Source organism: Schistocerca piceifrons, chromosome 3 (assembly GCF_021461385.2).
Source record: "Schistocerca piceifrons isolate TAMUIC-IGC-003096 chromosome 3, iqSchPice1.1, whole genome shotgun sequence".
Classification (NCBI taxonomy): Eukaryota; Metazoa; Arthropoda; class Insecta; order Orthoptera; family Acrididae; genus Schistocerca; species Schistocerca piceifrons.
In genome coordinates, this window is record NC_060140.1 from 863,374,386 (window position 1) to 863,387,048 (window position 12,663).

Consider the following 12,663-nt stretch of genomic DNA (forward strand, 5'->3'; position numbering starts at 1 on the left):
ATTTAGGTTCCTCAGTTCCTTATGAGAATGTTGTTGTTCCATGTTTTGTGCTCTGAAGAATACCATATTGGATTGCTAATAAAGTGCAGTATTGCAACCAGTTTATTTTTTGTGGTGGATGTGATAAATTCCCCAAAGTGGTGACCCTATCAGCAGAGAAATGGGAGGTGAGAACGGCAGTATCTTAAAAGTTCTCCTTGGAGTGATAGCGTTAAAGCCATCCATGGTCTAGTGGTCTGAGTGCTATCCCTCAACAAGGAGGCCGTTGTTTATGGACTTGACGTTAAGTCTTGAAGAAGAAAATCGTGAACATCAAGGTGCAATTCGGAGGTGGGGGTTCATCACCAGGGGTGTGTGTCACCTGATGGAGTAGTGGAAGGCAGTTGGAAGGAGTCATTGTCTGGCAAAAGCTTCTTACAGAGTCTATGCCACCTTAAAGCGATTGACAAACACTGTTGTAAGTTTCCCATGTTACAGTATGCCAAAGGTATGGTCATCCTTTAGAGTACCTTGTGGAGAGAGTACCTTGTGGAGATCAGAGTATGGGAGTTGAAAGGTAGGTCAAATTATGTCATCATGTAACTTCAAAAACTTGCAGTTTTTTAGAGCCTTGTGGAAGAATACATTTGGTACAGAGTGAGGAAGAAATGAAGGTACGCGGAGATTTGTTGGGGCTCTTGCTATCCATGTTGTATGTCAATGACCTTGAGACAATAGTAACTGTACCCTCTTACATTCTGAAGGTATGCATTTATCTGTGATGCAGTACTGTACTGACAGCTGAAGCTGCATAAATGTTCAGTCAGATCTTGATAAGATTTCAAAGTGGTGCAGAGATTGGAAAATTGCTTTAAATTTTCAGAAATGTAAAATTGTGCACTTCACAAAACGAAAAAATGTAGGCTCCATTGACTATAATACAAGTGAGTCACAGTTGAAATTGGCCAACTCTTACATATACCTTGGTTAACACTATGTAGGGATACGAAGTGGAATGATTACATATGCTCAGTTGTGGGTAAAGCAGGTTGTAGACTTCAGTTTATTGGTAGAATATTGGAGAAGTGCAATGTGTCTACAAAGGAGATTGTTTACAAATCACTCATGTAACTGGTTGTAGAATATTGCTCAAGTGTGTGGGACCCATGCCAAATAGGACTAATGGTGGATATTGAATGTATACAGAGAAGGCCAATACAAATGTTCACAGGTTTGTTTGATCCATGAGAGAGTGTCACAGAGGTAAGATTAGAATAATTACTGCACGCACAGAGGCATTCAAACAATCATTCTTCCCGTGCTCCATATCTGAATTCTATGGGAAGAATGGGATGTATCCTCTCCCATGCAACTCAGTGGTTTGCAAAGTGTAGCTGTAGATGGGAAATGTGGTGTTCTACTTGTGAAATCATATCAGGCAGGTCAGGAGGTGTAGTTTGACAGTTGTTGGAATGCAAACTCAGCAAGCAAGGAGAGCACTTTGCCATACAAAATTTCAGCAATCAAAGCTTTGAAATTGTGCATTAAGTCTGTACATACCTCCCAGGAGTACCAATGGTAATGTACAGCTTCTCATCAAGTGACACAATTGATCACTGACAGGATGTACCGATAGCCGTCAGGCATAGGTTGTGGGCTCATGAGATTGACGTGCACATGCTTAAACCAGGGTGTGGCAAGTTATATAACTGGTAAAGGATGACAAGGTGATATGGTTGAGGATCATGGGGGCATGTCTATTCTTGTGAAATCACGGAGGATTGGATGGATCACATCTGGAAGATGCTGAAGTTCACTCTTGAGACTTATGGCAGGGCTGCAAAGCTGGTCGGCCTGTTGAGCTTCTGTGAACTAATCATACTTGAAGTCAGATCACATGTCGTTGATGTGCGAAAGGTAATCTGCCATGACATTTTCTGCACCTTTCATATGACAGACTTGAATGGTGTACTGTGCGACATAGTCTAAGTGCTGAAATTGTACGGACATGTGTCCTTAGTTGAGTTTCAGATAGAGTAAGTGAGCAGTCAGTGGTCCTTGTAAATAATCAGATGGCACCCCTTGAAGTCCATCTGAGTTTATGTGTGCTGGTAGCGTTTTTTTCCGATGAGGGCTTGGGAGAGTGGCGCCTAAAGAGAAGCTGCTTGTGACAGGTGTCGGGAGTAAACATTAATCACGCTAAAACCCGCATAGTTCTTGGTACGAGGGTGGTTTGAAAAGTTCTCAGAATCACCACAAGAGGACAGCACTAGCACAACGAGTTGTTCACGTGATATTCATTGGGCTGTTGCCTATAAACACGTGCCGCGTCAGTGCTCTTGGAAGAGAGCTGTGGCGGTGATGTGCCTCTGTAGTTGTTCCTGCATAGTGATTTGCAAAGATGGAAAAAATAGAGATTTGAGCAGAGACTGAGTACTTCATAAAGAAAGGTATGAAAACAAAGGACATTCATGCCAATTTTCGGAATACACTGGGCACTGGGCGACTCTGCTCCTTCATATTCAACTGTTGCCAAATTGACAAATGAATTTAACTTTGGTCAGGAGAACTTAGATGATCTGCGCAGTGGTCAGCGAAGATGTGTCACTACTCCAAAAATAATTGCAAAACTGCACAATATGGTCATGGAGGATCGCCGATTGGAAGTGTGTGAAATTGCTCATGCTTGCCAGATGTCATCTGAAAGGGTATACGACATTTTGACTGAAGAATTAGAAATGAAAAAATTATCTGCAAGATGGGTGCCGCAACAGGGCAATGCCGTCGCCATGGCAATATTACATGAACTAAAGTATGAATTGTTGCCACACACACCTTATTGGTCTGATATGGCTCCATCAGACTTCCATCTCTTTCCAGAACTGAAAATTTTTCTTGGTGGATGAAGATTCACTTCATACAAGGAACTGATAGCTGGAGTTGACAACTATTTTACAGGCCTGGAGGGAACTGATTTTCGAGATGGGATCAAGGTACTGGAACATTGTTGAAGCAAGTGCATTAATCTACAAGGAGACTACATTGAAAAATAAAGTAAGTTTCAGTGATGGAAGTACTTTTTTCCTATTCTGTTCCGAAGACTTTGGTGGTGGTGGTATTGCTGATCTTATCCACACGTTTGCCCAAGTGACTAAGTATGTGACAAATTTTGTCATTACTAATGATGGCACTCAAAGCAAAAATGCTTTCCAGCTTGGAAAACCACAGGCTTCATTGATCTGTCCAAAATAGGTAGCAGCTTAAATACGAGTTGTGATATTCGCTATTTTTGACTTCATTAAAATAGCAAATACGAGTAGTTAATACTTTCAGCCAGAAGGCAAATACTTGTTTGTAAATAATGATTAATGCATAATGAGGCGTCGCATGGCGACGGTGGAATTTTCTAAATAATGTAATTCGTCGTCTTTGGGCGGCAATATAAACAGAAATACGGATAGATATGCGATCCTTCACTATTTTGTTCGCTGGAGAACAAATGAAGCCTTGAGCGCTAAGAAGACTTGTACTGTTTTTCTGAAGTAAGACAGACGCAGATTTGTGGCAGTCTGATCTAATTTTTACTAAATGTATAAAAACGTGTTATGTTTAAGTTTGAGTGAAGTGTAAAGAACTGTTATAACTTACCGTGATGACGCACGAGCGACTCAAAGAAGACAATGGCTATATAAAAGAGCGCTCAGTGGACATGATATGGACATAAAAATCTACCGTCATTGTAGTACTAAGCTTAAGGTACAATATATGTTTTAGTTTATAATAAATATTTGTTCTGGGAATACTGAATCATTTAGCAGTGCTCATTCCTATCATCTCCTCAGTATTATTTTCATTTTAATTATGCATTTTGATAAGATTACAGACACGGAGATCAGCAGTCCAATGTGTGTGTTACATTGATAAAAAGAAAACTGTTTTATCGTCTTTTTGCATCAGCTTTAATATTGAATTTCCATTTTGTGTCATTTTACAGTTGTTTTTGCGCCCTTAAGAACTTTCTGGTCCCTTAGGAAATTGTTTTGTCATAACAATAACTTCACAACCGGGTATGATCGTATCTACGATCATGAAGTAATTAGAAAGACGATAATGCGATTTCTTAATCCATGGCACGCTAGTTGTGACTGCCTCAAGCCACGCGAAACTGCAAGTAAAAACTTATCACATCTCATAATGCAATATTTTATGACAATGGTCAATCCATGATTCTTACGCCAATTGTGATTGATAAAACAGTAAGCTAAATCTCAATTTCCAACTTTCCATTGAATAACAACATCACTTTTATTTTGTAACATCACAGAGTCCCCAATCGAGTAGGTTGCCAAAGTGATATGTGTAGACAAAGATAAGATGAATTATTTCACTGTACAGTAGGTAAGTCAGAGGACAATGCTGCTGGCTGTGTGCGGTTCAGAGCGAATGAATTCATACACATTATGAATGACTCATCAGCCAAAGTGATGGTATGCAAGCCTTGTTGGTCAGATTGTTGTATCTCAAAGTAGCCCATTTCACAAGTGAAGAGGATGCCACCTCAAAATCACGGAGCAGGTTGTCTAACATAGTACATTTTTCAGCAGCATTGTTCACTGTTGGATGTTATTGTGAATGACGTCACTATCACTTTTGATAACTTGAGTACATGGAGGATGTCATGGATAAAAGAGGGTATCGTAGCATCACAACTGTTGGCCAGATGTGTGGAATATGCGTAACAATGGGGGTACGATGGCAGTACTGTAGCTGTGCAGCAACCATATATGCTCAGAAATGAATGCGAACACAATCATTGTTGGTCACCAGTGTAGTGCTCTACTAAAGTGGGGATGTGGAATGTACAGTGACAGAAACTGTATATGTGTAAGGGCACATATTGTTATCACAAAGCTGGTACAACACAATGTAATGGGACATCCTCCTGTAGCATTACTTTTGCTCAACATTAGTTGTTGATACCACCATTATTTTTCGAATTTTGGACAGGTGAGTATTGTATCAGTTGCTGCTCTGAAAACTTTTATGTATTTCAAACTAAAATTATGAAAAGGAATTACTTTATAAAAATATTGTAGTTTTGATGTTACGATTGATAAATACTAGTACTGAATGTACAGTTAACATGATTTTTTTTAGAAATATTTGAAATTAAAAAATATTCACGCATTTAAAATTTCTATTATTAATTACACAATCCTATACTGATTACTATGTTTATTTCTGGATTCATTTATGAAATAATAATCGAAATTAATAATGTAACAAAACTATTAGGAATTCATTTGTTAAGAAGAACTGAAAACCCTTTGGAATATTGTTATTTCTGCAGAGTGTGAAAGTCATAAGCATGCCTCAGATGTGAACAGACGTATTTTTGTGCGAACAATATGATGTCGGCTTTGTTAATGTGAAAAATCAAGCCACGCAGGATTAGCCGAGCAGTCTAAGGCGCTGCAGCCATGGACTGTGTGGCTGGTCCCAGCGGAGGTTAGAGCCCTCCCTCGGGCATGGGTTTGTGTGTTTGTCCTTAGGATAATTTAGGTTAAGTAGTGTGTAAGCTTAGGGACTGATGACCTTAGCAGTTAAGTCCCATAAGATTTTACACACTTTTTTTTTTGAAAAATCAAAAGGCTGTATGATATAATAAAATGTGAGAAAAAATATGTACATAAAAACAAAAATTCTGGAACAACGATCTTCAAATTTATTTAGTTCAATTCAACCATGAGGATCCAAAATGTGAATTTCAGCTTCAAGAATCAGACCCCTAGACTAGAACAACTGGAGCCATCTCAACATGACAAGCTAAGTTAACTAGAAAATTTATTGTAATCTTTGCTCCTATGAAATTTTCACGTTTAACGTGGACAGTAGTTGGAAGTAGGAAGGAGGGGGAGAATTACAAGCAGTATGGCACTATGTCTGGTTGAAGCCATCAGCTGTACTGTCTTTCAGAGATCATTTGTGAGTTGACAGCCAGTGATATTGTTTATTGCCAAAGAATTCCCACAATTATAGTGGTTAAGAAGGAAATGTGGTGGGAAGTTATATTTATGGGAGCTGCTAAGATACAGAAGGAAAAGGAGTGAAGGTATGAAGCTTGCATGGCAAGACAAGTTGAGCTGAAGCCAAAGTGTGAACATCGTAGAGTGCAAAGTGAGGCAAAATTATTTCCAAATTGTTATATAAGGATGTCAAATGGATGTACCATCAGCGTATTGTAATGTGACATAATATGGAATGCTCTAAGATGTCTGACAGTCAAAGGAAGTAATTCAAGAACTTAAATATCTCGTCAACATTTATTAATAAATAACAAAATTGAGGAACAGAGTAGCAAAACTGGTGGTCAAACTGAAAGACAGGGTAGCAAAATAAGCACAGAAAATGTGTGGACACAAAAGCAGAGACTCTGAATGAAGAAATTAAAAACATCAAAGTAAAAATGGACAATCTGACTACAAATGATGCATATGTGCATGTTCAGTTAAGTGAAGTGAATGGTAGATTTTAATCATTGATAGAGAAAATGTAGGGAATTGTTGAACCAACAGTTGAGACAAAATTAAACAATAAAATGTATTGTAAGGAGAGTATACATACAGTAAACCAAAACAATGTTATATTCGAACACTTTTTATTTACATGTTATTTTCTGGCAACATAAGCTTATTTTGGCTTCATGGCCATTGTCAAGCTGCCTGACAATGTATAGAGCTGTTACTGCATGTGTATAGCTCTATTTGTAACGAATAAGTTTTGTGTATATGTGTCATAGTACTTACTTCCGTAACACATTGTTAATGCTGTAATTGTCTAACACCTTGTATTGCTGCACCCCATAGGTGTAACGCTGTCAAAATTGGTATTCTCTAGATATGTGACACCTCAGCAGTGCTATTTGTTGCTGAGCATTATTCATAAGACCCATTTAATATTATGTGTAAGTTTTACAGCTTCAATTGACAGCTAAGTCAACAATGTTATATGGTTACATAGTTGGATTAGTCTTCTATTTAATTGTGTGTGGTAGTAGTAAATTCTTTGCTATTGTTCACTGATGTTTTGGCTGTAAATGTCTTTTATCATTATCACGTTCTATAATTTTAATAACTTGGCAGAACATTTTAATGTTTTAAGTCAGTTTGCTCATTAGGAATTTTGTCTGGATATTTGTGTATATATATGTGGATTTCTGTTTCTTGTAGGAAGTTGATTATTCAGCTCTTTGGTATTAAGTGCAGGATTTGCATCACATTTTCGACCTGGTTTACACTGTGCTTTTCTGTATTCATGTGATTGAGACTGTGGAGGGGTTTTACCACTGTTTCTGGTATGCTCTTAGTATCTGATTTTGAAATTTCTGCCCCTTTGGCCTGTATAGAATTTTATGCAGTAATTACAAGTAATTTTGTGTATGCCTGAGTATGTGTGCACTGGTGATACCGTTTTCCTGTACTGGATTTTCGTTCTTAAATTATGTCCAGTGTGATATGCAAATCTTACTTTAAATGGCTCTAAGCACTATGGGTCTTAATATCCGAGGTCATCAGTCACCGAGACTTAGAACTACTTAAACCTAACTAACCTAAGGACATCACACACATCCATGCCTGAGGCAGGATTCGAACCTGCGACCATACCAGCAGCACGATTTCGGACTGAAGTGCCTAGAACAGCTCGGCCACAGCGGCTAGCAAATCTTACTTTAGTTTTCTTTAGTAACATGTTAACTTTGTTTGATATCTTTCCTATACATATTTGTGGTGAGTATGTTATTTTCTGTTTTGTTGCTATCTCTCTCCTTAATTTTATGTACCTATGAATAGTGATACGTATTGGTTTGTTGTGTTTCTCATTGATTTGGTCAACTATGTTGATACTGAATATATTTTGTTCTGCTATGTATTTGAAGATCTCCAGCTTATTTTGTATTGCAGATTGTTGTGATGGGAGATTCGTCAGTCTGTTAATCATCATATGAAAGTGTGCATGTTGGGTTTTTTAGGATGACAGGAATTGCGTAAATAAGGTTATCTAACCTGTGTTTTCTGTAGACATGGAATGGATGTATGTTGTGAATGATTTTTATTGTTAGGTCCAAAAGTGCATTGTTTTATTGTTTCCTGGTTACATTCTGAGTTTCATTTTGGTATGAAGTTCACTTAATGTTCTGTGTGTCTACTGAATGTCAGTGTTGAGCTACCTATTAGTAGCAGGGTGTCATCTGCATAAGAGTAACAATATAGAGATGTCTTTCCAATTGTGTTTGTGGGGCTAAAATTTTTTTGGTCCATTGTGCTTAAAAACATATTGGCTATGGTGCTAGCTATCCTACACCATCCTTTTGTGTATATAATGCATCACTGAATTAAGTCATTCTGTTGAGTAATAGTTTTAGCAGTTTAGTGATCTCCTGTGTTCCTGTAATGGGTAATTTCATACTTTGTAGCAAGTTGTTTTCTATAGTACTAACTGCTTCTTGTATTTGAGTAGTGGTGCAGAGATTGGTGAGATAAAAGGACACAATTTTCTCAATCTTTGGAATTATTACATCTTTTATGTTATTTGCTGATGTTCTTGATTATTTTTACTATGAATTGTTTTTCATATGCATAGTAGTTTGTGAGTGAGGTGTTCAGCTTTCTACTTATTTGATAGGTTGGGATATCTACAGGGTGGTCCATTGATAGTGACTGGGCCAAATATCTCGCGAAATAAGCATCAAACGAAAAACTTACAAAGATTGAAGCTCGTCTAGCTTGAATGGGGAAACCAGATGGCACTATGGTTGGCGTGTTAGATGGAGCTGCCATATGTCAAACGGATATCAACTGCGTTTTTTTAAATAGGAACCCTCATTTTTATTGCATATTCGTGTAGTACGTAAAGAAATATGAATGTTTTAGTTAGACCACTTTTTTCAATTTGTGATAGATGGCGCTGTAATAGTCACAAACGTATAAGTACGTGGTATCACGTAACATTCCGCCAGTGCGGACGGTATTTTCTTCGTGATACCTTAACCGTGTTAAAATGGACCGTTTACCAATTGTGGGAAAGGTCGATATCGTGTTGATGTATGGCTATTGTGATCAAAATTCCAACAGCGGTGTGCTATGTATGCTGCTCGGTATCCTGGACGACATCATCCAAGTGTCTGGACCGTTCGCCGGATAAGGAAACAGGAAGTGTTCAGTCACATGTGAAATGTCAACCACGACCTGCAACAAATGATGATGTCCAAGTAGATGTTTTAGCTGCTGTCATGGCTAATCCGCACATCAGTAGCAGACAAATTGCGCGAGAATCGGGAATCTCAAAAACATCGGTGTTGAGAATGCTACATCAACATCGATTGCACCCGTACCATATTTCTGTACACCAGGAATTGCACGGCGACAGCTTTGAACGTCGTGTACAATTCTGCCACTGCGCACGAGAGAAATTACAGGACGATGACAGATTTTTTACAGGCATTCTATTTAGCGACGAAGCGTCATTCACCAACAGCGGTAACTTAAACTGGCATAATATGCACTATTGGGCAACGGAAAATCCATGATGGCTGCGACAATGAAACATCAGTGACCTTGGCGGGTTAATGTATGGTGCAGCATTATGGGAGGAAGGATAACTGGCCCCCATTTTATCGATGGCAATCTAAATGGTGCAGTGTATGCTGATTTCCTACGTAATGTTCTACCGATGTTACTACAAGATGTTACACTGCATGAGAGAATGGCGATGTACTTCTAACATGATGGATGTCCGGCACACAGCTCGCGTGCGGTTGAAGTGGTACTGAATAGCATGTTTTATGACAGGTGGACTGGTCGTCGAAGCACCATACCATGCCCTGCACGTTCACCGGATCTGACGTCCCCGGATTTCTTTCTGTGGGGAAATTTGAAGGATTTTTTGTATCGTGATCCACCAACAATGACTAACAACATGCGTCAGCGCATTGTCAATGCATGTGCGAATGTTGCGGAAGGCAAACTACTCTCTTTTGAGAGGAATGTCGTTACTCGTATTGCCAAATGCATTGAGGTTGACAGACATAATTTTGAGCATTTATTGCATTAATGTGGCATTTACAGGTAATCACGCCGTAACAGCATGCGTGCTCAGAAATGTTAATTTCACAAAGGTACACGTATCACATTGGAACAACCGAAATAAAATGTTCAAACGTATCTATGTTCTGTATTTTAATTTAAAAAACCTACCTGTTACCAACTATTCGTCTGTGAGCCATATGATTGTGACTATTACAGCGCCGCCATCTATCACAAAGCGAAAAAAGTGGTCCAACTAAAACATTCATATTTCTTTACGTACTACATGAATATGTTATAAAAAATGGGGGTTCCTGTTTAAAAAAACGTAGTTGATATCCGTTTGACCTATGGCAGCTCCATCTAGTGGGCCAACCATAACGCCATCTGGTTTTCCCCTTGAAGCTACACAAGTTTCATTCTTTGTAGTTTTTTCTGTTTGCCACTCATTTCGTGAGATATTTGGCCCAGTCACGATCAATGGACCACCCTGTACACGGTTAACCACCAATCGTACTTGGATTTGTGTATCTTTGGTTGTCCATATAATTTAGGTATCCTTTGGTTCACTGTATTTTCATCTTTCACAATCAGTAAGAATCATATTGCAGCATTTCACTACTTCTCTGGTTTGTGCAGTGTATCTGTTGCAGGATTCCTATTAATTTCAGTGATGTTGTTCACTGTGTAAGTCATATACCTTATCCATACAATCATTGTCATTTATTATGACTGTTTGCTTCAGGTTATTTAACTGATATTGCGTGGTTTGTGATGAGGTTTTGGTTTTGTGCTATTTAGTCTAGAGTAATCTGGTTTTGGCTGTCGGTTGTATCTGTGACTGCAGGTTAAAGTTTTTCTGTAATATGTGATGCTTGTAGTGACAGTTCATTTTGTTGTCTGACTATTAATTTTGATGTGTCCCCTTTGACTTTGGTTGCAGCTATGAGTTTTTTCAATGATTTTGTATTTGCTTTAGGTTGTAAATGATATTTTATTCATCTGTCAAGTAAGTTCTGTTCATCAGATGTGATGTTGATGTCGGTTAGCTTTGTGGTGCTTGCATGGAAGTGAAGAGATTATATACCTGTCTGTTGCAGTCTAGTTGGGTACTGTACACACAATAAATGTTGAAGTTTTTTATGGGTGAATTGTACATGTTTGTTGCTGTAATGCACATATTTATCAGCGAATTTTGATAGCTGGTCAAAAATTAGTAGACTGGTGCTATTACTAAGACAAGTGCACCATGTACACATTTTGATCAAAAATTTTTTCTGTGTCAGTTTAACCTTGATTTTTTGTTCTATCCATAACTGTGCTCCAGAGTTCTTGATCATTGACAAGAATTTTGGTGCTGTTGTGATCTTGATTGATAAATAGGCTGGGACCACTTTGCTTTGTAGACACTCTTTGTTGATCTTAACAGTTCCGATTAATTTTGTCATCTTCGATTTTAGGCATATATATCACAGAAAGTTCCCCATAATATGACAGGACCTAAATGTCAACATTTTAAGTTCTTCTGGACCTGCAGTGTTATAGATGTCTTCCAGAGACATGATACATATAGTAAGCCAAAACGCTGCTGTATTCAAAGATTTTTAATTAAGATATTATTTTCTGGTGCTATACGCTTATTTTGGCTGTATTACACCTACGACATACAGCAATACAAGGCATTAGATACCAACAGCATTACTGGTGTGTTATGGAAGTAAATCCTATGAGAGATACACACAAAATTGTTATTAGTTATGAACAGACATAGATATATGTAGTAACAACACTGTATGTTTGCAGATAGCTTGGCAGTGGCCATGAAGCTGCATCCTTCGACATCACCAATCTTTACAACAATATTAAAATACAAGATACAATGAAAACAACTTGCTGCACTATAGAAAATTACCCATTACAGGGACACAGGAGATCACTGAGCTGCTGAAATTAGTACAAAACCAGAATTTTGAATTCAGTAATGCATTATACACGGGAAAGTATGGAGTAGCCATGGGGTGTAGTGTAGCTAGTAACATAGATGATACACAATGGAACAAATATTTGTAGCCCCACAAATACATTTGCAAAGAAAACTGTACATTATTACTCTTATGTAGATGACACCTTTCTACTAACAGATGGCACCAACTCACTACTAACAGATGGCACCAACACAGACATCTTGCAGATGCACAAAACCTTAAATGAACTTCGTCCCACCATAAAATTCAGAATGGAACCAGAAAACAATAAAACGGCCGACTTTCTGAACTTAACATAATATACATTCACAATATACATGAATTCGAAGTCTACAGAAAATACACACCAAATAACACAATTAACGCATATTCTTGTCATCCTGAAACACAGACATACATACTTTCATACAATACTGAATGAGTTGGAGATCTCAAATTAGGACGGTAGTATTTTTAAATATCAGGAATCTGATATATTGATATCGGACCTCGATATATCGACAGAAAAATATCGAGGTACTGGTCTGTAAAAATATTAGTTGCACATTATAAACTTACTTCCAGTTTTAAAGCTACATATTTAAGTACTGCTTTATTATTAGATATTTTGTACATCA